This window comes from Thermobia domestica, chromosome 7 (assembly GCF_964235325.1).
Source record: "Thermobia domestica chromosome 7, izTheDome1.hap1.1, whole genome shotgun sequence".
In the NCBI taxonomy this organism is placed as follows: domain Eukaryota; kingdom Metazoa; phylum Arthropoda; class Insecta; order Zygentoma; family Lepismatidae; genus Thermobia; species Thermobia domestica.
Window position 1 is genome coordinate 301,872,897 of NC_137460.1, and position 25,899 is coordinate 301,898,795.

General features: G+C 36.3%; 1 protein-coding gene across 1 annotated transcript in view; it reads right to left on the reverse strand.

Annotated features, from left to right (window-relative positions):
- Positions 1 to 25,465, reverse strand: part of LOC145691115 (uncharacterized) — a 465,209-nt gene extending 439,744 nt beyond the window's left edge. Inside the window, exon 1 of the mRNA XM_081766826.1 lies at positions 25,294 to 25,465. The gene's annotated coding sequence lies outside the window, so the exon portion shown is untranslated. The remainder of the gene's footprint in view (positions 1 to 25,293) is intronic.
- Positions 25,466 to 25,899: the final 434 nt, after the last annotated feature.

Here is a 25,899-nt window from a genome sequence, read left to right on the forward strand (position 1 = left end):
CTATAAAGACTTCTAATATTCCATGTTCCAAATCTCATGTCCATTTTCTTTTGCCGAGGTCGTGCCAAGTTATCAGTCCTTGTCCGAGGCTTTTGTGAATGTTTCTGAACAAGTACCTTTTTTTACAGGATGAGGGTGTTAGCCTTACCCAAACCCCCAAGCTGGAGGACCACTCCTAATCGTCTGTCCGCGACTGCTTATTCAGTATATTCGCAGCTAACCTCTATATCTAGAGGCCTTCTCCTCGATCCGCAACCTGAGGACGCGCCATGCCGTGGTGACAGGAACCCACGTTACACGGTGGGCAGTATAACATGCAGGAGATTTTCGTAAATTACATTTATTACATATACAGTAACAAGAAGTAACAAATAAATGAAAATAAATATTTTAAAAAACAAGTTACCGGTATCTTTAAAAATGAAAGAAATCGTACTTAAAAAGTAAAAATAAGTCTGTTTTTAAGAAAATTAATTTTAAAAATATATTATGCATGACTAAAAAGGAAAGCATGGCGTGCGCTCTCATAAATAATCAATTTATAATATATGAAAATGCTCCCTATGTTTCTCTTTTTAGTCATGCATAAATGCATTTTTAAAATTAATTTTCTTAAAAACAGGCTTATTTTTACTTTTTAACACGATTTACTTTATTTTTTTAAAAGGAGAGCATGATTTATTATATTTTTAAGGAAAATATGTTTTTTAAAAGTATTTTATGTTATTAATGGTGAATATGTCTCAGTATTGCAATAGAAATTAGGGATTTAATGCTTTCTTTCTACATAAAAAGAGCCATAACTCGAAATTAAATGTTGGATCGAAATCGGGTAAAAGGGAATGTCTATTATTTTTAGTCGTAGATTCCACTAATACACAATTGAACTTGCTGCAGGGGCGGCGCAAGGGTGACCCTCAAAGGAACTGAAGAATTCCTGGGGTATTTTATTAAAAGTTGAAAGAAGTAAATAAACAAGAATCACGTACAATATTTCAACGAATAAAACTAATTGTATATTGTTCAAGTCAGAAGAACACTTATTTATAAACTGGTCTTACTTTCACTCATTCTAAATATCCTTGATTTTTTTTAGAATAGCAAAATTTATATTTATTTTTTATTACACTTTAAAAGTGGAGTCTTATAATATTCTTTTATATATATATATAAAACTAAACTTATTTTGAGCCATTTCAATCAACGTGTAGAATATTTTTTTTAATAATAGTAATAGTAATAGATAACGCAATACGCTCTACGCTTGCTTCCTTTCTCCGATGTTTGTTGAATCATTCAGTATCTTTTTAGACTTCCCAAAAATGACTCAGTCAATTTTGTTCATATTTCATAAATAAATATGTCATCCTATAATATATAAATCACTTCCTTGAAAATATCCATAAAACTTAGTTTAGCCTTGTTTTTTTTTTTTTTTTTTTTTTTTTTTTTGAGGGGGGGGCAGACAATTTTCTCATGCGATTTTGTTGATATTTTATGAACAAATATTTCATTATTAATCTTAATTATGACATAAGTCATTACTTGCAAAAAATAATCCACAACAACAGGGCAGGATCAGTCCATCCTGAGGCCCGGAGCTAGAAATAAATGTGGCCTAATACATATTTCTGTAAAAATGCAATAGGAAAGATAAAAGAATACACGTTGATCCGTCAAATACCAGCAAAGATTTTTTTTATAAATTTTTTACAGATTTCATAATAATAGATTTTCATGAAAATACGAGTATGCTTTATGTCAATGTTCTGACCGTCAGTGCAACACTGGAACAAGTTATACCTCGATCGATTTGGAAGAGTGTAGGCTTTCAGTTTACGTAACGAACGAGACATTTCTGGGTACATAGGAAAAGTAATTGAAGGATATTTAAGAATATTTCCCTAAAAACGTCCCTTCTCGCGATTCTTTTAGTTATTACGAGGCAACATTGCTAACTAGGTGAATAATAAAATGTATTTAGGTGTTCTGATTTATGTTCAACTTAAACTGAAAATTTCGTCTTGATCCATTAAATAGCAGCAGAGGAAATATGTGTTTTATAGTTTTCACAATTTTCATAATAATTGATTTTCATCGAAGTATGAGTATGACTTTGTGTCAATATTCCGTTTTATTTTTCTATAGAAAACAAGTAATACAAATTATTTTAGTTGATTTTCTCATTTGTTATATTATGACAGATTCCCAGAACCGAGAAATCCCGCAGGAAGGTTTTATGATTTGTTCGTCCATGGTATAATATAAATAGTTTCAGAACAATAATTTTACTGTTGTGCGGTTACATTATGTTCCTTTGAAAATACTTGTTGTTCTGCTATTCTACAAGGAATACATTTCCAATGAATGTCTGCTGATATGTGAAGTTATCAAACAGCTCTCGAAGTTATTGCGTAGGGCATGTATTTCTATTACATGTGCACACAGATAATCGCACTTAATATAGTATGTAATATGTAGTTTTTTAATTGCCGTAATATTAAATAATTTGTTATATTCTTTGTGTTCTTGTCTGTTTGTAAGTTGATAATAGTAGCACATTCGTCCTAAAATCCACGTGTTCTCAGTTATTCTGGAAAAGAATGACAAACAAAACCAAGCCAGACAGACAGACAACAATCGCAACAAGAAAAGAGATTACTGTTGTGAAAAATCGAAAATTCTGTTTAATACACTACGCATAAAACGAAACTGAAACGACAACAAATTTCATTAAAAAAAGAAAAACTTCCATAAGACCTTTCAGGTCAAAGTACTGCGGTAAGAGACTGACACTGCAAAACTGCACCGCTTAACATCAAGTTGCATCCAAATTCCTACAGAATACGACAGAAACAAACACGGTGTATCCCTGGGACTACCAAAGTTTCATAAAATTACCACGATTGCTAAGTCAGTCTGCTGAATCATGTGTGGCGGAAAATTGTACACTCTTAGTGGATAATTCACCATATTTGGAGCGTACTGCTATATGGCAGTATCTAGCAGACATCCTGTTTAACGAGGGGCAGTGCGTATTTGGCCAGAAATAGAGCTAAAATTGGGATCACAAAAAAGGGAAAGGATGTTTTATTGGAAACTCTAGTGACATGTGTCACTAGAATAGCTGAACGTGTCATTAAACGAACACCTATTCGATAGGAAGACGAATCACTACTGTTACAGATTCAAGAAGTGGATTTCATAGCAACCGAAATGAGGTAACACAACTTGTACCAGATCATCGAGCTGAAATTGTTCATGGAACAAACATACCTAAAGATAAATTCATTGAAAGGAGAGTCTGTGCAGGTATGTCGGTAAGTGTTTTAGTTATTGAAGCAGTTTTATTGTTACTGCGAGCTTTTATTATTCACCATGGACAAGCGTCACATCTTTCATAGCTTACCACGGTAAAATTGCTACATGCCATGAGCTTAGACTTAGCTGCAAGTAATACAGGCCCAAGTCTTCGGAAAATCCGTGTCTCCAAATTTTTAACGCAAGATGTTTGTTCAGCTGCTTGAGGTGTACCATGGTTGATGTCGAAAAAGATGCTCCTAGGTATAACCGTCAGATATCTCACAAGCAGAACAGAAACAAATTGTGTTACCTCATTTCGGTTGCTATGAAATCCACTTCTTAAATCTGTAACAGTAGTGATCGTCTTCCTATCGAATAGGTGTTCCTTTAATGACACGTTCAGCTATTCTAGTGACACATGTCACTAGAGTTTCCAATAAAACATCCTTTCCCTTTTTTGTGATCCCAATTTTAGCTCTATTTCTGGCCAAATACGCACTGCCCCTCGTTAAACAGGATGTCTGCTAGATACTGCCATATAGCAGTACGCTCCAAATATGGTGAATTATCCACTAAGAGTGTACAGTTTTCCGCCACACATGATTCAGCAGACTGACTTAGCAATCGTGGTAATTTTATGAAACTTTGGTAGTCCCAGGGATACACCGTGTTTGTTTCTGTCGTATTCTGTAGGAATTTGGATGCAACTTGATGTTAAGCGGTGCAGTTTAGCAGTGTCAGTCTCTTACCGCAGTACTTTGACCTGAAAGGTCTTATGGAAGTTTTTCTTTTTTTAATGAAATTTGTTGTCGTTTCAGTTTCGTTTTATGCGTAGTGTATTAAACAGAATTTTCGATTTTTCACAACAGTAATCTCTTTTCTTGTTGCGATTGTTGTCTGTCTGTCTGGCTTGGTTTTGTTTGTCATTCTTTTCCAGAATAACTGAGAACACGTGGATTTTAGGACGAATGTGCTACTATTATCAACTTACAAACAGACAAGAACACAAAGAATATAACAAATTATTTAATATTACGGCAATTAAAAAAACTACATATTACATAATATGTTAAATGCGATTATCTGTGTGCACATGTAATAGAAATACATGCCCTACGCAATAACTTCGAGAGCTGTTTGATAACTTCACATATCAGCAGACATGTTTGGAAATGTATTCATTGTAGAATAGCAGAACAACAAGTTTTTAAAAGGAACATAATGTAACCGCACAACAATAAAATTATTGTTCTGAAACTATTTATATTATACCATGGACGAACAAATCATAAAACCTTCCTGCGGGATTTCTCGGTTCTGGGAATCTGTCATAATATAACGAATGAGAAAATCAACTAAAATAATTTGTATTACTTGTTTTCTATAGAAAAATAAAACGGAGCATTGACACAAAGTCATACTCATACTTCGATGAAAATCAATTATTATGAAAATTGTGAACACTATAAGATACATATCTCCTCTGCTGCTATTTCATTAATCAAGACGAAATTTTCAGTTTAAGTTGAACATAAAACAGAACACCTAAATATATTATATTATTCACCTAGTTAACAGTGTTGCCACGTAATAACTAAAAGAATTGCGAGAAGGGACTTTTTAAGGGAAATTTTCTTAGATATTCCTCAATTATTTTTTCTTTGTTAGCAGAAATGTCTCGTTCGTTACGTAAATTGAAAACCTACACTCTTCCAAATCGATCGAGATATAACTTGTTCCAGTGTTGCACTGACGGTCGTAACATTGACATAAAGTCATACTCGTGCTTTCATGAAAATCCGTTATTATGAACCCTGTGAAAACTATAAAATACATATCTCCTCTGCTGCTATTTGATGAATCAAGACGAAATTTTCAGTTTAAGTTGAACATAAAACAGAACACCTAAATACGTTTTATTATTCATACAGTTTGTAGTGTTGTCACATAATAACTAAAAGAATTGCGAGAAGGGACTTTTTAGGGGAAATTTTCTTAAATACCCCTCAATTAGTTTTCCTTTGTACACAGAAATGTCCCGTTCATAACGTAAACTGAAAGCCTACAGTCTTACAAATCGATCAAGGTATAACTTAGTCCAGTGTTGCATTAACGGTCTGATTTACGGTGATTTAAACATATCCCATCGATGCCTGTAAATATACACGGGTGCTACAGGGTTAAGGGTCCCAGGACCCAGGTGTTGCACTTATATGTTGACCAACAACTATTTTTTTTATTCTAAGGACCCTAAGGAACATTTCTAATATAGTGGCAAAAGTTCCCTAGGGGGGAGTTACCCCCTTGGCCCTTGGTCTATTAATTTTCCAATCAAAAAACCCAAATTTGTTAAGTTTTCTTTTTTATATTTCAAGCAATCTGTTTTTCTAAATATCAAACGAGATTTTTTAAAAAAATAATTTCGAATAAAAATCTAAAGCTGTGTTGAAGAAATTTCCTCTTTTCGTTTGCACGATAAGGAATATTAAGTAATGACTTTCCAGAATACTTTAATTACTTATTTATAAACACTATAACTAACTCCTGACATTTCATGAATTAAATTATTAGCGTTCTAATCAGAAACTTGAAGTTTTTGACGCAAAATTGTAAACTCACAAAAAAAAAAAAGTGAAATTCGTGTACTACACGGTTTAGAGAGCAAGTTTCTCCATGTTTGATAATATATATAGCTCCGTGTTACAAATTTCTGTTCTGTGTGAAATGGGGAGTGAAGGCAAAAAGGATCTAAATTTTGGGGCGATTTGTCACTCGTCAGAAATTCGTAACACAGCTGAAATGTGACAATCTAAGAGAAATCATCAGACAATTTCTAGGGATTATCATGAAATGATTCTTCCAAATTTATTTGAGATGCATTTGACATCACTACACAGCCCGATAGGACTCGGATAACTTTGTCTAACAAGGGACATCACCCAATTGTCCGGCTCCGATTTCAATGAAATTTTTCTAGTTGATAGAGGACATATATGTATTATTTGTGATCACAGAAATTTTTGCCATGGTGCATGTTTTCTATTTTTTATAATTTTTAACAGTTGTGATGTAGTTATTAGAGATTACTGCAGAAGTCCCTTACTAACCTTTGTAAACGGAGCGTTAATGAAAGAACAACCATGTAGATACATATAAGGCCTAGGGGGAAGTTGTATGGTAGGTATGACCTTGACGCCAGCCATCTTGAAATCCGCCATTTTGAATTAAGGCCAAGTTTTTTAAATAGGAATAGGGTAATATGATACATAATTTCGGGCTAGAATTTAATCAGGAAGACAATGGTGAAGCTAGTTTTGAGATACACTCATTTGGGGAAAAGTTACAAGCATTTAATTGTTCACTTACTACGTGCGAAAGTCCCTTACCTCCGCTTCTAATCCGCGTATTAATTATAAAAAGTTGATAGAATCTTCGGTAATACATATTATGCCTAGAGGGAAGTGATACGGTAAGGATATCCTTGACGGGAGCCATCTTGAAATCCGCCATTTTGAATTAAAATGAAGTTTGAGAAATGAAAACCATAGCATGTTACACCTCATTTTAATAGCAAATTTTCCCAAAAAGCCAATGGTATGCTTATTTTTGTGCTATAATTAACCAGTGTGAATTTAGGACTGCTTCTAATATGCACCAACTTCCATTATTCGATTTTTCAAATTGGCAACAGTTCCAATTTTCACCGCATGTTTTAAGATTCCAACTGACACTTTGCAGTTGTTGCCATGGCTCATGTTTTCTAAGTTTATTACATTTTTTTTTTTAAGATTTGCGATTTGTCAGTTCATGAATAGTGTTGGGATAAGCATCCAGCAATCTTTCTGAATTTTGAAGATTTGGCATGTAATTATTTATTTCCTATACCTGCCCTTCAAAAACTCGTTTACTGACATGAATCACCGCACAACGAAACAACTCCAACTTTGCATTCAGGTAATATCGAAGACGCAGCTTGGGTAGTAGATGAGACGAAAAAGCAAATGAAAATTAACTTCAAAAAGGAAAACGAAATATGATTGTTTTGTTTTATATTTATTTATTTATTTATTTTCTATGACAATTTTTTAGCTAGTCATACAAAAAGGTCATTCCTTTTCTAGCGATTGTTGTCGATGGTTCATGATTGTAAAATTTATAATCAGTATTGATCGGGCACTCAATTAAGTTACAACTCTTTATAAACAAGTTGCCTGTTTTCATATTATGCTCATGGTACAAACAATGTTGTGGGAAGAGTCGTATAATGTCTCTTTGACGTTTTCTAGCATTGCTGCTGTTTCTTTAATGTTGTATTTATTAAAAATGTTTTATTGTTTGTCGTTTACGCAACATGTAGGCTACATTTCCTGATAATTTTGTGTTCGTATAAAACCAATTTGTTATAATTTCATTTGTATTTCTTTACGTCACATACGTCCATAGGTTCTTCATGTATTCTCGTTTAAAATAAAAAAATTGCATTGCAAGTCTTCAAAATTCAGAAAGATTGCTGGATGCTTATCCCAACACTATTCACGAACTGACAAATCGCAAATATTAAAAAATGTAATAAATTTAGAAAACATGAGGCATGGTAACAATTGCAGAGTGCCAGTTGGAATCTTAAAACATGCGGTAAAAATTAGGGGTGTTGCCAATTTGAAAAATCGAATAATAGAAGTTTGGTGCACATTAAAAGCAGTCCTAAATTCACACTGGTTAATTATAGAACAAAAATAAGCATACCGTTGGCTTTCTGTTAAAATTTGCTAATAAAATAAGGTGTCACATGCTATGGTTTTCATTTTTCAAACTTCATTTTAATTCAAAATGACGGATTTCAAGATGGCTCCCGTCAAGGATATCCTTACCGTATCACTTTCCTCTAGGTATAATACTGTATGTATTACCGAAGCTTTTATCCACTTATTATCATTAATATGCGGGTTAGAAGCGGAGGTAAGGGACTTTCGCACGTAGTAAGTGAACAATTAAATGCTTGTAACTTTTCCCCAAATGAGTGTATCTCAAAACTAGCTTCACCATTGTCTTCCTGATTAAATTCTAGCCCGACATTATGTATCATATTACCCTATTCCTATTTAAAAAACTTGACCTTAATTCAAAATGGCGGATTTCAAGATGGCTGGCGTCAAGGTCATACCTACCATACAACTTCTCCCTAGGCTTTATATGTATCTACATGATTGTTCTTTCATTAACGCTCCGTTTACAAAGGTTAGTAAGGGATTCCTGCAGTAATCTCTAATAACCACATCACAACTGTTAAAAATTATTTTAAAAAATAGAAAACATGCACCATGGCAAAAATTTCTGTGATCACAAATAATACATATATGTCCTCTATCAGCTAGAAAAAATTCATTGAAATCGGAGCCGGACAATTGGGTGATGTCCCTTGTAAGAAGTTCTACTTGATAGTAAAGATACAAGGTCCAATATATCTATCCCAACAATGTAAATGCAATATAATACTCACTAGTTGTATCTGCTGTGATGAATCTCTAGCTCTACCACACTTTCTCTCCTAACTCTCCGTACTCTTCAAGCTCTATGAACTTCCTAGTTGCAGCATAGAACGTAGATCAGACTTTCTTATGAAACTCCTTACGATATCATTTCTTGCAGGAATACTTCCTATTTCTATGACGTGATGTCTAAGTTACCTCTTTTATTTTCTTAAACAACTAAGTTGTTTACAACTTTCTTCTTATACAATTTCCAAAATAAATTTACGAAGCTTATGATTCAATCTTGGGTGCATTATAATATAAATAATGTGAATGAATGTTTGACTTCTTCGTAAACAAATCTTTCTGCGTCGACGCATTAACCCATGATTTACTAATTGTAGATGGCGAGTGACAATATGAACATATTTCCGAGTAGCCTCTTGGTTAGTTTTGAGCATTTGATTTGCTAAAGTGGTCATAGATACAAATCCTGCTTGGAATATAATATCAAATAATGGTTCGAATTCCGTTTTAATAGTAGATTCAATCTTTTGATGTATGTGAGGACACAAGTCAGAATCACGACACTTGTTTTCATTTTGTGTTAAAATTTTACAGCTTCTATTTTTGAACCAACCACGATAGCTTGGTGGATTGTTGTGTGTAAGGGATTTGAAGAATAAATCTTGCTGCAGCAATGTTCATGCCGCGGAAGCTTTAGCACTGAACACTAATATAATCTTCATTGCGTAGTCTCAATACAAGATATACATATGTTCGCATACCACGGCCCAGTGCATTAGGCTGCTCGGCTGACAGAAGTAGGTAATCATTGGCCAGATGGGAGAATCCTTCTCATTCCTTCTTCTCGGATAATTGGCGATCATTTTGGCAATCTCCTCGGCCAGCAAGTGTTGCCAGAAAGGTGCTCCTTCGTTAATCGTAGAAATCAAAGATAGCGTCCAACATAGAAAAGGAAGAAGGTTTGTTCGCTTGCCATTTTCAAATTTCGAATCTAGGTCATCTCCCGTCATAACAGAGAGTATTTGATGATGCTAGCCGCTATTGGACCACCACACCCGACCCTCAACTAAATCTGAATAAGCTGAGAATGATCAGATGCCAACTGTTAAGATGACAGAAGTAGTATTTTATGTGTCATTGTTAAATAACGACAAATGTTTTCCCGACTCAAATAAAAGGAAAAATGGGCGTGATGTAGATGGTTATGTATAGTACATTTAGATATAAATAGTCGCAAGGTGCAAAAACCTGGAGGTGTAAAGTGTCACTGTCGTCAGTGTTCTGTAAATTAATTACAGTAATGTATGTGCAATTAACATATATTTTATACGTAATTAGCAGGTGAACCAGTGGTGAAGGAAAACAAAAAAGTAACTCAGGCTGGTAGTTAGGAGTGGCCAGGGATCTCAGTCTCTTGTACTTCTAGTTATTTCTTCAGGTAAATATATGTTCAAACAATGACCAATCAGGAAGGTTGAGAAAATTCAACTTAGCTCCTAAAATATCATCTGTACTTTCCTTGTCTCACTTAGTGATATGGCTATGGGCCTGAAACAACTTGATGAGACGAGGCTAGACGAGACGTGAACCTGCAGCTTAACTTTGGATTCGAACTACGTGAGCTCTTGCTGGGAATTTAACCCTGGTTTCCTGCGCCGAAAACCTACGCTAACAATATAGCCACGAGGGAGACCCAGAAACACAAAATAGAAGGAACGGCGAAATAGTCATGTTTTGCATCAACTAGTATCGAGTTTCCTTTTACACTCCTGTCTCCACCCAACTCACCACACACACGCTCTTCGGCTATGATGATTTTGCACCCTGAATAGTACTTGTACTATTTGAGATCTGTAATATCCAATGATGGTAAAATTTTATTACTATAACGAAAATTGGCACGTGTTTCATAAATCGATGTTAAAGAAAATTTTTGAGACAAAAGAAAATCTGATATAGCTCGCTCGTCTTTCATGTTAATACTGCAGAGGAAAAAAAATGAGGTAAAAAATTAAGAAGTACAGAATCAATTTGCAAATTCATCCGTTTAAAACAGCTTTTCCTAAATGCTGTCTCGCAGCTTCATAGAAATTGTCACGAAGTTGTAGCATTTAAAACTAAATTTGATACCATCCACTTACATTGTGTGCCTGGAAGTCTAAACGTCACATAAAACTTTTTTTTTTATTTTTTACCCTCAAGCCTTTAAATAATAAATTGAAATGAAGTCTGAGATATTGTACGGGTCAACGCCTGCAATGGACACATACACACGTCTATATATATATATATATATATATATATATATATATATATATATATATATATATATATATATATATATATATATATATAAAATTGAAAGTGACTGTTTGTGACTCTTAATCTCTTGAACGGCCCGACCGTAAATTTTTAATGTAGATGCGGTTCTGGCCTGGGAGTGTTTTTATATATTCACTTTGACGGTAGAACTTAGGGGAGGGGGATTAGGGGGACAGATAAAAATAAATGAAACAACTCTTGAACCACCCAAGCGATCTTGGTCAAATTTTCAATGTAGTTTTGGTTGAGCTTCTGGACTGGGATGATTTTTATCATTTCACTTTGACGGAGCAACGTAGGGGAGGAGGAGGAGGGGAAGATATACAAAAATCAATAAATACAAAAATATATTAAAAATCAATAAATATAAATCAATAAATATAAAAATCAATAAATATATGTTCGTGAATTAATAACTCTTAAGCCACCCGATCGATCTCAATCAAATTTTCAACATAAATAAGTTTCGGGCCTGGGATGTTTCCTTCATTTCACTTTCACAGTGCAACGAAGGGAAAGGAAGGGGGAAATATCTATCTATATATATAAAAGAGAACGCACAAATCCTTTGTGAACTCATCACGCTAATACGGCTGAACCAATTTCTTTCATTTTTGGGGGGTTATTAGGATTTGGACCCTAGATGGTTTTTATCATATCACTTTAATTTTTAATTACCAGTGTCTTGAGATAATTGACCATTCAAGTGTCCATACGTACAAATCCTTTGTTATTAGTTCATCATAGGTAAAAATAAACGTATTTATATGCAACCCGCATGACCATGTGACTCGGCGGGTTAACATAAATGACAGGCGCTATAATTTTAACATTTACTGCAATTTGAAAGCGAAAAAGTAAAAATTATCTAAGTAACAAAGTTTATTGCGTTCCGGGGTGACCGCAGCGAAGCGGGGTGAACGCTGCTAGTATGTAAAAAAGAAAAAAGTAAAAATAATAGTGACTGTCTTCGTGACTACATCACGCTTAAACCACCCGACCGATCTTAACCAAATTTTCAACATAGATGAGGTTCAGACCTGAGCTGGTTTTAATCATATCGCTTTAACGGTAGAACTTAGAGGAGGGGGAGGGAAGGGGAGAAATCTATAAAAATAAATAAAACTTAATAACTGTTGAACCATCAGACCGATCTTGATCAAAATTTCAACATAAATTAGGTTCCGGCCTGGACTTTTAAAATATATTTTCACTTTGTCTGTAGAACCTAGGGGGGAGGAGAAGGGGAGATTTATATATAAACATAAATAAAATTTAACTCTTGAACCATCCAACCGATCACGATCAAATTTTCAACATAGATGACGTTCGGATTTTGGATAATTTTTATCATCTAAATTTTAAAGTGCAACGTAGGGGAGGGGAGGGGGATATATATATATATATATATATATATATATATGTGTGTTTGTGTGTGTGTGTGTGTGTAAAAAATAAAAACAAAGTGACTGTCTTTATGACTTCACTCTTGAACCACTTGACCCATCTGGATCAAATTTTAACATAGATGTGGTTCGAGCCTGAGATGTTTTCTATCATTTCACTTTGACGGTAAAAATTAGGGGAGGGAAAGGAGGTGGAAATATATAAAAATAAATAAAACTTAATAACTCTTGAACCATCGGACCGATCTCGATCAAATTTTCAACCTATATGAAGTTCGAATATGAGATGATTTTTGTTATATCACTTTGACGATGTAACTTAAAGGAGGGGAAAGAGATTTACAAATGATCGAAAATGATCGATATTAGTGTCAGGTCGCTCAAATGAACAGTGACACTTCTGATGCCATTTAAATCCAAATTCAGCCCCGCAAATTGTGGGCTTGGAGGGGGATATAAAAAAATTATCGAAAATGACCAATATCAAGGAGCGCTTAGTAACAGTAAAAAGTGACTATATAAAAGTAATTAACTAACTAACTCAATGGCCTATGGAACCCGGAGGTTCAATGCCGCGTTCACAAAAGTTCTCCACTGACTTCTATCCTTAGCTAACTGCATCCAGTTTCTACTTTGTATTACTATCTCTGTGAGATCCATTTTAATATTGTCCTCCCATCTGCGCCTAGGTCTTCCTAATGGTCGCTTTCCGATTGGTCTTCCAGTCAAGACTTGGAAAGCGTTTCTACTTTCTCCCATTCTAGCTACATGACCCGCCCACCTAAGCCCCCTAGACTTGACGACCCTAACAATGTTGGTTAACCATATAAATTATGTAGTTCCTCGTTATGAAGTTTCTGCCATTCCCCATTCCCGTTCCTCTTGGGTCCGAATATTCGTCTCAGGATCTTGTTCTCAAATACTTTCAGTCTATGTTCTTCCCTCAGAGTAAGCGACCATGTTTCGCAACCATACAGAACAACAGGCATGATTATCGTTTTATATATTTTAAGCTTCAAATTCCTCGACAGAATTCGCGACGACAAGAGATTTTGAACCGAATAGTAACACGAATTCCCTGCTTTCAGTCGACATTTAATTTCTTCGTGAATATGATTTTCGTATGTTATCATTGATCCTAGATATTTGAAACTATCCACTTTATCAAAAGTATTACTTAATATTTTAACGCATCCATAATTGGCCGTATTACGGTCCCGACGCATTTCCATGTATTTAGTTTTCTCTGCATTTACTTCTAAAATGTAATTAACTAAGCGTTTATGTCCCTGCAAGCGTTTAATAAGATCTCTGCATTTCTTTCTATTGTTCTCCAATCATCCCCTATTAAATTTACATCATCAGCATATGCCATACCCTGGTGAATACCCTTCAACTCTAGGCCCTGGTTGCTATCTTTGATTTTCCTTATAGCGTATTCCAGAAGGAAGTTAAATAATAATGGCGACAACGTATCTCCTTCTTTCAGGCCATTCTCGACGTGAAAGCTCGTGGACAAAAATTTTCCTACCCGGACTTTACTTTGGGATTCATTTAAACATATCTTAATTAATCTAATTAGCTTTCTCGGTATTCCAAGTTCTGTAAGAACGTTGTATAATGTTTCTCTCCTAACCGAGTCGTACGCCTTTCTAAAATCAATAAGTAGTTGATGTACCAGGCTACTGTATTCCCACTTTTTTTCGAGTATTTGGCGAATGATAAATATTTGATCGATAGTTGATCGATTTCGTCTCAATCCGCACTGATAATCTCCAATAATTTCATTTGCGTATGGAGTCAATCTTGCTAATAGAATATTTGAAAGTATTTTATAGGATGTTGACAGAAGAGAAATGCCTCGATAATTATTACAGTCAGTGTTGTCGCCTTTCTTGTGAATTGGAACAATGATTGATTCTTTCCACTCTTGTGGCAATTCTTCCTTGTTCCAGATAAGGAGAATGAGTTTGTGTATCTTGTTCCACAATTTTTCGCCTCCAGCTAAAATTAACTCAGCCGGAATTTAATCTACACCCGGAGATTTGTGTTTCTTTAATTTCTTTATAGCGGTTTCTATTTCTATTCGGTTGGGTTCTGGAATATACGGTTCCGCAGTGTGTATCTCCTTTTCTCCACGCACACTAGTTTTTGATTGCGTGTTAAGCAAATTGTGAAAGAAATCCTTCCATCTATTTAAGATGCTATCCGTATCAGTGAGAACTGTACCGTCAGATTTCTTTAATATATAAGCACGAGGTTGATAGCCTTTCTTAAATTCACTGATCCCCTTATACATGTCCCGGGAGTTTTTATTTTTACTATTATCTTCAAGTTCCTTAATTTTAGCTTTAAAAAAATCGTGTTTCTTTGTTCTAAAAGTTTTGGAAGTTTCCCGCCTGATATCTGCAAAATTTTGTGTAGTTATTTCATTCAGATTTTGTAGCCAGCGTTATTTTGCCTGTTTTCTCTTCTCTGCTAGTTTAATGCATTCCTGGTCGAACCACGGTTTGTTCCTACGTATTTCTGCGTGTCCCAAATTTTCTTTTGCTGAAATTTTAATGCTATCTCTAATTTCAATCCAGGTATCCTCAACACTAGTGCACTCCGAATCTTCTAAAGCCGAGAATCTATTCGAAACTTGAATCTGGTATTCCTCTCTTACCTGGCTTTCTTCTAATTTCTTTAAATTGAATCTCTCCGTTTTCGGACATTGAATATTACCTTTATTCAACGATAATCTCTCTCGTATTATCGCTACTACCAGGTACTGATCAGTGTCACAATCAGCCCCTCTAAACGACCGGACATCAATTATGCTAGATTGCCTTCTTCTAACTACTAAAACGTGATCAATTTGATTATGTGTTTTTCCGTCTGGTGATGTCCAGGTGTATTTATGAACGTCGCGATGTGGGAATTTTGTACTCTTCACGATTAGGTTTTTGGATGTTACAAAGTTCACGAGTCTAACACCGTTGTCATTACTTTCCTTATGCAAACTTTCGTTCCCTATAATCGGTTTGAAAATATCCTCTCGTCCTACCTTCGCATTGAAATCCCCTAATAGAATTTTCATATGGTATCGCGGGAGTTAGTCAAATATCCGTTCCACTTCTTCGTAAAAACTGTCTTTTATATCATCACCCTTATCTTCAGTTGGGGCATGTACATTTAAAACAATATCACACCACCGTCCCTTAAGAGTAATAAAAGAAAGTCTGTCAGTAACAAATTCAACCCGTTTAATTGCTGGTAGTATTCGTTTGTGAACGAAAAACCCTGTTCCTAACTCGTGATTTTTATTTCCTTCCCCGTAAAAGAACGTAAAATTTCCAGAATTCACAGTTCCATTTCCTTCCCACCTAACTTCCTGAACTCCTACTAGGTTCATCCTGTATTTCTCCAGCTCACTCGTTACAGATTTTAACGCGCCTGCCCTATAAAGACTTCTAATATTCCATGTTCGAAATCTCATGTCCATTTTCTTTTGCTGAGATCGTGCCAAGTTATCAGTCCTTGTCCGAGGTTTTTGTGAATATTTCTGAACAAGTGCTTTTTTTTACAGGATGAGGTTGTTAGCCCTACCCAAACCCCCAAGCTGGAGGACCACTCCTAGTCGGCTGTCCGCGACTGCTTATTCAGTATATTCGCAGCTAACCTCTATATCTAGAGGCCTTCTCCTCGATCCGCAACCTGAGGACGCGCCATGCCGTGGTGACAGGGACCCACGTTACACGATAAAAAAAAAGTAATATATTACCAATATCAAGGAGCGCTTAGTAATAGTATATATACGTAAAAGTATGATCACCTACCTAATGTTGTATCTCCACCTTTAGCTCGCAAGATAGAAGCAGTGCGGTTTTTTTATAAAGGCAACGAGGCGTTAGTAGATAACTGAAGGCATGGCGAACCACATCTCCACACACACAAATAACTTAATTCCTGTAAACTTCGCGAAGGGAGTCAATGAGCTTGGTCTGATGTTTAATTACATCCCAAAGGTGTCCAATTGAGTTAAAATCGGGTGAGATTGGGGGCCATTGCAGTAATTGAAATTCACAACTATGCTCCTTGAACTAATATACGCGTAATACATCGTAGGACTTGTGACAAGGTACTTTATCCTGCTGAAAGATGTCATTCCCAGCTAGATGAGGTGAGGTGATTTTGAGTTTAACCTCCCGTTCAGCAGCGAGGCTATATGAGACGTGGACCTACTCATTAACGTGGAATCCGAACCACATGAGCTCCCGCCGGGATCCGAACCTGGGTCTCCCACGCCAAAGGCGCGTATGCTAACCGCTTAGCCACGAATGAGCTCCATTCCCAGCTGGAAATGGTCTATATGAACAGGTGTACGTGATCAGCAATGATCTGCCAATAACTAAGAGCTGTCATGATGCTCTTTACACGCACTATTAGGCCCATACGAAGGTTTTTGAAATCATAATGGAGCCTCTATAAGTCTATCGTAATTCTACTGTGCATGTCTCAAGGATGCTGTTCCCTGGAAGACAACGAATTCTGACCCGGTCAGCAATGAGATGAGTGTAGTATCGTGATTCATCGGACCATACAACATTGAGCTGCTCCTCTGCTGTCCAATGACGATGGCCATGTACCCGTTCTACTCGACGATGCCGTGCGGTTAACATTAGTACATGTGTGAGACGTCGGCTACGGGAGACCGTATCTAATACTGCACTGTAAACTGTGTGTTCACTAATGCTTTGTCCCCTGTTAAAATTTGCTGTTGATTCTGCCACAGTTTGCGCCATACCTTGTTGTACCCACTCAGACAATCTGCTACGTCCGACATATTAAATGAGGTGTGCACGTCTCATTTTGTACTTTTCTGCTGGATGCAACTTTGTTCCCCACGTTCAGAAGACACTATCAACGGTACCCTGCGTAGACCTTACAAGTAGCACTGTTCCCAGTCGTCTGGGTCTAGCCATCTCAATTTGGCCCCTATCAAACTCTGATATGTTGCCGACCTACCCCATTCTACAAACAATCACTGTCAGCTTCTGGTGAACATTTCTCGGGTACCGCGTACCTCTGTAAATCTTTAATATATATACCCTCATATGCACGTCTTTTACGGGTAGTCATCATAATAAAGAAATTTATCAGTCAGTGCGTATAAGATTTCGGGTAAAAATATTTCTGTCGCATAAATTGCAAAAGGAGCGACTTGCATTTAGTTAAAATAAAATTTAGGCTTGTGATGAATAGTTCAATTATTCACTCATTTCAGGATAGTTGTGTCTTTCTGGGACACTGTGGGGCTTCCCTTTACACATTTTCCGTTGTTTATATGGCGCTCTTTGTCCGAAATGACCGGAGATCTGTGGACTTCAAAACCCAGAAGACTGCACGAATATAATGATTGAATTCATGAAGTTCATATGATTGTCCTTTTCAGCGCAGCCAAGATTTCGATTCGTCAAGCTCGCTACTCTTCGGATATGGAGTCGCGAGTCTTTTGTCTATTCGTGGAAATCAAAAAGTGCCAGATGGAAACTCTCCTTTGCACCTGAGAGGAGATCGTGCTGCTGTCGTAAGAGGGATTTCAAGCCTGTTCCAAGCAGTGGAAAGACCACCAAACTCGTTGCGTGGAAGTAAGAGGGAACTAGTTTGAAGGGACAACGAAAATGTCAGGTGAGTGTATTCGTTTTCAGTATCTATGCTTGGATACTTTTCAGACAGGCTTCGTATATTTGAATAAGTAAGCATAATCTAGGGTGTATGTATTTCAAGAGTTTACGTCTTCAGAAATTACTTATTGGTTTGCTTTCGAACTAATGGTGTTTCAAATGTAAAACTTCGTACGGATATAACCACTACCGGATCCAGAACGGTCGTTTGTGGGGTGGAAGGGAGAATTCCTAGATGATCAACGAAGGTTTGATTTGATTTTCAAATTAGTGTGCCTTTCAGTTGTTGTTCTGTATGGTTGCGAAACATGGTCGCTTACTTTGAGGGAAGAACATAGACTGAAAGTATTTGAGAAAAGGATCCTGAGAAGAATATTCGGACCCAAGAGGAACGAGAATGGGGAATGGCGGAAACTTCATAACGAGGAACTACATAGTTTATACGGTTTACCCAACATTGTTAGGGTCGTCAAGTCTAGGAGGCTTAGGTGGGCAGGTCATGTAGCCAGAATGGAAGAAAGTAGAAACGCTTTCCAAGTCTTGACTGGAAGACCCATAGGAAAACGACCATTAGGAAGACCTAGGCGCAGATGGGAGGATAATATTAAGATGGATCTCGAAGAGATAGGAATACAAAGTAGAAACTGGATGCAATTAGCTAAGGATAGAAGTAAGTGGAGAGCTTTTGTGAACGCGGCACTGAACCTCCGGGTTCCGTAGGCCATAGAGTTAGTTAGTTAGTGCCTTTCAGTAGGAAAGGTAAGAAACATTAACATACAGCTTAGCATAGGATCCGAACCACATAAGCTCCCGCCAAGAACCCAATCCAGGTCTCCGAGGTCAAAAGCGTGTATGGTAACCGATTAACCATGAAGGAGGTCACGATCAACGAAGATACTAGAGAACAACCAAACAAAATAAAATGGTTCACTATAGAAAGAATAAAACTGTGTGTGTGGCAGCTTTCGGGAGCGTGGCTCACTCTCTCTATCTTGTGTTGGATCCGCCACTGGATATAAAAAGAGTATATTGTTTTGTAATCAATTGTATGGGCTGCGACTTTTGAGGTGCCATATCCAATGGACATCAGTCGTACATTCTCTGTCAATACCAGAGTTATACTGGTACTGGTTTAAACTACTGTTAGTTATACTGGTTTAAACTAAAGATTTTTCGCTTGAAACCAAACTAAGAAAGCATTATTAATACACTAATTGTTTTATGCAACAATTAATACATTAGATGATGTTATTCTCTTAGTTTTAAGCAATAAAACTTTACATTTTACCAGTGTGACTTTCCTTAGGAGCCGCCTCTGGTCAATACTCAAATGAGATTTGAAATTCTGTTATCATTATTATTATTTTAAATGCTTTTGGTAAGGTAGAACTCAGTGTAGCAATAAGAAGGCCTAAATTTGTTCGCAATAAGAAGGTACAAATTCGAATTCAGCGGTCGGTCATCCTGACTTATCCAAGTTTTCCCCGCAATTTTAGCATACTGTAGGAATAATATTTTTAAAAACGCCCGGACGACTTCTGCTCACTTTCTCTCATTGTTTCAATTATTAATGATTGTTAATGATCCCCACTAGTTGAATGACTAGCGTTCATATTTTATTAGGAGCGGAAACCCGAAATCGATTAGATGCAAATATGTCATAACAACCTCGGTGCTCACAAGGGACGGTAAAGAAACCAATCTAGAGTAACTTAAATTCGTTGTGAATCCCAAAGTAAAGTCCGGGTAGAAAATTTTTTGTCCACGAGCTTCCACGTCGAAAATGGCCTGAAACAAGGAGATGCGATGTCGCCATTATTATTTAACTTCGTTCTGGAATACGCTATAAAGAAAATCAAAGATAGCAACCAGGGCCTAGAGTTGAACGGTATTCACCAAGTTATAGCATATGCTGATGGTGATGTAAATTTAATAGGGGATGATAGGAGAACAATAGAAAGAAATCTTATTAAACAATAATCAATAATAATAGAGAACAATCTTATTAAACGCTTGCAGGGACATGGGTTTAGAAGTAAATGCAGAGAAAACTAAATACATGGAAGTGCGTCGCGACCGGAATACAGCAAATTATGGATGCGTTAAAATATTAAATAATACTTTTGATAAAGTGGATAGTTTCAAATATCTAGGATCAATATTAACAGAGGAAAATCATCACGGAGAAATTAAATGTCGACTAAAAGCAAGGAATTCGTGTTACTATTCGGTTCAAAATCAATTGTCGCGAATTTTGTCGAGGAATCTGAAGCTTAAAATATATAAAACGATAATCATGCCTGTTGTTCTGTATGGTTGCTAAACATGGTCACTTACTCTGAGGGAAGAACATAGACTGAAAGTATTTGAAAACAAGATCCTAAGACGTTCGCACCCAAGAGGAACGGGAATGGGGATTGGCGGAAACTTCATAACGAGGAACTACATAAATTATATGGTTTACCCAACATTGTTAGGGTCGTGAAGTCTAGGAGACTTAGGTGGGCGGGTCATGTAGCTAGAATGAAAGAAAGTAGAAACGCTTTCAAAGTCTTGACTGGAAGACCAATCGGAAAACGACCATTAGGAAGACCTAGGCGCAGATGGGAGGATAATATTAAGATGGATCTCGCAAAGATTGGAATACAAAGTGGAAACTGGATGAAGTTAGCCAAAGATAGAAGTCAGTGGAGAGTTTTTGTGAACGCGGCATTGAACCTCCGGGTTCCATAGGCCATAGAGTTAGTTAGTTAATTAGTTAGTTATACGTAGATAAATTCTATTTTAAAAATCAATTTATGTCTGAAGCTTTTTATCGCATTATCAGAGCATGTACTTAGTTTCGCATGATTGAGGGTTCGATTTGCGCAAGAAGCACTGATTTTGCGGTGCTGACACAGCATCATGGAGCTACTGAGAAACTTCTTGAACAAGATGTGACCGGCGGTGAGTGAATCTGACCGAACAGCCCTTCGCAGCTTTCTTCTTGTAATACACGAGCAGCAAGCAGCCGTCGTTGCAGAGTCTGCAGGAAGATGAATGTAATTAAAGACTTTCACACACATTGCCCGGATATTTATCCTCTGCTGTTATGTAAACCTGCAAAACAAATATGTTGTGCTGGTTGCATACAGACAAGGCGTTTTCAGAAACCGAAATAGTGTATTCATTTTCGTATACATTTTGATTTGCCCCCACAAATCCCCCGAGCAGAAAATCGAAAAAATCTTTTCGTACACAATTAGATTTCGTGAAGATCTATCTCTGTTTACAGCTTGGGGTCTCTGCTGACTTTCCTATGCGAAAAGCTGATGACACACACACACATTATTATTATTATTATTATTATTATTATTATTATTATTATTATTATTATTATTATTATTATTATTATTATTATTATTAAATACAAAAAGCAAAAAATGCTTTTCTATCTCAGCAAAAGTCATTTACCGAAGGTAATCTATGAGATAAAAAGTTAGGTTTATCGCCGCAGAAACAAAACTGCATTGAATTATATGCTGTACCAAGGCAACCCACTCTGAATTGTTATTATTTAACTTCCTAAGATTCTGCTTTATATTATTCTCCCATAGCCTTCTTGGTCTAGGAGCTCCTTCGTGGCTATAGGTTAGCATACGGGCCATCGGGCGGAAAACCTGACTTCGATTCCCGGCGGAAGCTAATGTGGTTTGTACTCCACGTTAAGCTGTAGATCTATATTCCGCATAGCCTCGCCGCTGAAAGGAATGTTAGACTCTAACCACCAAACTAATCAACGTTCTTAATGTACCAAAAGGTCTGTTTCTTGTAGGGCTCGATGAATTACCCATGCGAGTGACTTGTCTCAAAACTTCACATTCTGTACTTTATACAGTAAAAACAAGTAAACTGATACATGGGAATCATAAAAGCATATATTTCAGCTTTTATAAGTAAAGGTACCATCCCAGCATTCACCTGGCAGAATTGAGGAAAAGTTATTTGAAAATATCAGTAAGTCAGGATGTTCGGAAGTGGGATTCTAAGTAAGATTTCTCAATTGCAATTTTCAAGCAGCCTCCGTTTTATGCGCCTAATTGCACTATGCATGTTTTACAATAGAAAACTTCATTTTATGTCGGTTCAGTTGCCTTCCACTTCAACCATTCATTTTCTATCAATTTCTGGTTCTATGAAACTGAAGGACACAAAAGAAAATCAATATTTCAATTTCTTATGGTCTATAGCAGAAGTTTTCAAACTTTTTGCAGTTGGGGCTCCCCTCAACCACCAAAATCTGAACTCACCTCCCCTGTCAAAAATGAAATGTGTCAACAACATAAACACATGTCTCCCTAAAAGAAAGACTATCGTATGTGGAACAGGAGTGATACAAAGGCTTACTCCACTATGTATTACTAAAGAAGAAGGGTGTAGACTTATGTATGCTTGTTGCATTATAAATATGTTCCTTTCTATGATCTTTTTTTAAAAGTTCTCGCGTCTTCCCAAGGAGGCGCGCCGCACAGTTTGAAAACCCCTGGTCTATAGCTTATTGGAACAAAGGAATGTGACTTGGAACAGAAAATAACGTATAAACGTATATTACTTCCATCTCTAAGCTGAGAGCTCATTTCCGTCTGGGGATAATGTCCTTGGGTATCAGTGAAAAGGGAACAAGATTGAATACGTAAGAACTTTTACTTACATTTAAATACTACAGAATTCGTTTGGTATGTTAATTAGGAAAAACAATCTGAGAATTCTGAATTAGAAAGCATCGCTGAATGTCAAACCTATGAATCCTTGATTACGAAGTAAATGAGATTCTTCTTCATTAATACAATTTGAAAGGCTTACAAATAGGGAACTTATCTACTACCAGGGGCGCAATTGACCCCCGTCTAAGCTTCCTAACTCAATATACATTTTTAAACTTTCTTAATAAAACTATCCTTGTGTAACAGGGAAATGATTGATGTAGCATGAACATTTTATTTTACACTTTATCTACAGTATACTCTTTCTCTCATAAAAACAATCAAGATCTATCATTTTTTTAAATGAAAATATAGATGGAAGTATTTTACAATTCGTTTCGTTCAATCAAACACGTTTAATACTACATACAAGTAGTGGCTTGCCGTAATGGACTCCCCACAAAGCTTAGACCCCCCCCAACAAAAATTTCTTGGTGCGAGTCTGATTGCTACTGTGCTCGGTGAATAATGATTTAGTCTTTTGTGCGATAGGTTGATGTCTATAGTCCATCTTTGAACACCACGTTGAAGACTAAATTCACGTTTCATATAGCACAGAAAGCTTTAGGTGGGCGTGGCCTTAGAATCAATTTTCGGTACTCGTCCACTTCTATGAACTTAAGATGAAACTAAATACGAAAAAATGTGTCATCTAATGTTCTAGGTTATAATTTCAATGAATGTTCAAATAATATAATATATTTCCGAGGAAAGTGGTCTGATTTTTTTTTTTTTAATTATTCCATATACAAAAATATTAGCTGAATTCACATATCAATATCTGAACACAGAACATATGTATCCATTCACACGTAAAACTGTTTAAAGTTCAAAATATCCAATGAAATCGCGTCAGTTAACGCACTTCGATGCAAGAAATAAAAATGAAATGAAATCTTTAACGTCCCATGCTTATACTGGCTAGGTTAAAGGAGACGGTGATGATGAGAAATTAATAAATGGTGGATTGAAAAAGTGGGAAAAAACCAGAGACCCCAAGAAACCTACGTACAAGGTGTTCACTTAGCACAAAGCTGGGATCGAACCAGGGACCCCATGCACCAGAGGTAAACGATCTACCTCTGAGAAACCGCGGCCCGTCATTTCGGTGCAGTTTGTGTTCTCACTTTCTGGTACTTTTTAGGAGTGAAATTATACTTACAGGATAATAGTAAATTTAAAAAGAACTGTTAAGCTTTGCAGATAAATTTTAAAATCTTCACCAAGAGAGCGATTAAATTAATAACGTTGTGTGAGGTAAGACGAACCCTGTAACTCATTATAGTTGCAATAGATAGCTGCGTGGTGCAAGAGCAAATTCAATTGTACAAATCATTGAACACACTTTCGTCATCAAACATTAACTTACTTCCGTAAGATTTTATTTTCCGTAGATAACGATGATGAAGCATTCTCTGATCTTTACCAATAAAATCAATAAAAATATAGTGCTCTCCTACAGGCCTTTGTTATTTTGTAATATTGTTGTCTTTGAATAACGTTCCTCTGCTAGGTTAACCATCTTTTATAATCATCCACACCCATTTTGTTTAGCAGCGGATATATTTGCTGGAATATTGAAAAGTTATAAAAGAATCCTGGATATCTCAAAATGTTAATTCGTTTAATACTTTTGGATCTAATTTCTGGAGACACGGTAACACAGTGGTACAGAACCCACCTATAATGCTAGGATCCCTTGTTCGATCCCAGATCGTGAAAGTTTGTGCTAACAGCATCGTGTCCATGAGTTTCCTCCGAAGTATCCTGTTTCCTCGCTTTTCCACCAATTATTTCAGAATGGTTCACTTTCAGTAACAATCCGTAAGTGGTTAGCGTACACGTCTTGGGCGTGAAATACCCGGCTTCGATTCCCGCCGGGAGCTCGTGTGTTTAAATTCCACGTTTGGTAGGCTCCGCGTCTCATATAGCCTCGCTGCTGCAAGGGACGCTAAACCAAAAATCAAATCAAATCATTACTCATCCTTCTCATTTAGCGTAGACGACAGAACCGTGGGACAAAAAACTTTAAAAATTTTTCATTTCATTAAGATGTGATTTCTTTCCGCACATACAGTTTAGGTAATTGAATACTTAAGTCATGTTTACATACGAATTATTTCAACTTATTAAAGTTGTAACCTGAATTATCAACTAGATATTAGTATTGCTGAAACATGTTAAACGCTTTAAAATTCAAATATATCAAGGGATATACTCGGAAAAGAAAACTTTATCGAACTGTAAAGATAACACGAAAGGCCGGTTTTCATAGTAGCACTGATAAAAATAATCAGAACTTACAAAAATGTTCTAATAAAATTAGTTTTATTTTAAATAAAACTGGTTGACTTACCTCGTCGATTTCGCACAACTGCAATTCTAATTTTCGTGTCGAAACTCGGCGCACCAGTTCATACCTTAATATCGAAAAATTTCGGGTTGAAAAAAAAAAGTGTTAAAAAAAAGAGTTAGTAGCGGGTTCGCTGCTCGATGTGATTTCACTCGCGCGCCAACAACTACTGAATTACTCTCGGCAGCGATGGTCTCACACAGCCAACGGAAAGGACAGGGACAGAAGCTCTCTCTGGCTGCTGTGCGCAAGGTGCACAAAACACGAAATCACAGTCTGATGCAATGATCAAAACGTCAGCAGGATATAATTTTATTTTCTTTATCGTTCTATTTAACTCAGGGTAATTTCGGAGAGCGACGAAATAAAGGATTCTGTTTCGTACTAGATAATTTTATACGAAACAATTAGTTTCATTTTTCGGTTGTTTCTCATATTTTTATCTTAATAAAATTGTTTATTATACCGTTTTTCAGCGTTTAGACTGCATATACAAAGACTCTGGCTCAAATTTACCTTCAATGTTGCCAGGATCGGAAAGGAAATCATATCAAAATGAACATCTCAGCATGAAATGCGAAAATTAAATACCAGTAAAAGCAAGGACAA